Here is a 669-nt window from a genome sequence, read left to right as displayed (position 1 = left end):
ACTGCCAAACGCTTTCTTATAGTATTATAATTGTTCAAGGTCTGCTTATGAGTGAGAACACATGGAACTCTGTTCTTTGTTTCTGTGATAGATCACTGAGTATGATCGACTCTAAATCCATCCAAGTGGCTGCGAAGTCCATCTGTTTGTCTTTCTTTATGTCTGTACAATATTCCATTGTGTAGAGGTACCACATTTTTTTTTGTCCAGGCCAGTTTCAATGGGCAGTATGGTTGGTTCCACGTTTTTGCTATTGTGAATAGAGCTGCAACAAACATACGTATGCAGGTATCTTTTTTGTACAATGATTTGAGTTCCTCTGAGTATATTCCCAATAGGGGAATTGCTGGGTCATATGGAAGGTCAACTTCTAGTTCTTTTAGAAATCGCCACACTGTCTTCCAGAGAGGTCGCCCTAGTTTGCGTTCCCATCAGCCGTGTAGAAGCGTTCCTTTCTCTCCCCATCCTCGCTGGCATCTGTTGTTGTTTGTTTTATGCATGATGGTCATTCTTACTGGGGTAGGTGGTATCTCAAGGTGGTTTTGATTTGCATTTCTCTGATGATAAGTGAGGCTGAGCACTTTTTCATGTGTCTGTTGGCTGCCCATATATCTCCTTCTGAGAAGCGTCTATTCATGTCTTGCCCACTTTTTAAAGGGGCTGTTTGTT

This window comes from Carlito syrichta, unplaced genomic scaffold (assembly GCF_000164805.1).
Source record: "Carlito syrichta isolate Samal-C Ts95f unplaced genomic scaffold, Tarsius_syrichta-2.0.1 Scaffold255597, whole genome shotgun sequence".
Lineage (NCBI taxonomy): Eukaryota > Metazoa > Chordata > Mammalia > Primates > Tarsiidae > Carlito > Carlito syrichta.
This window is presented reverse-complemented; position numbering follows the sequence as displayed.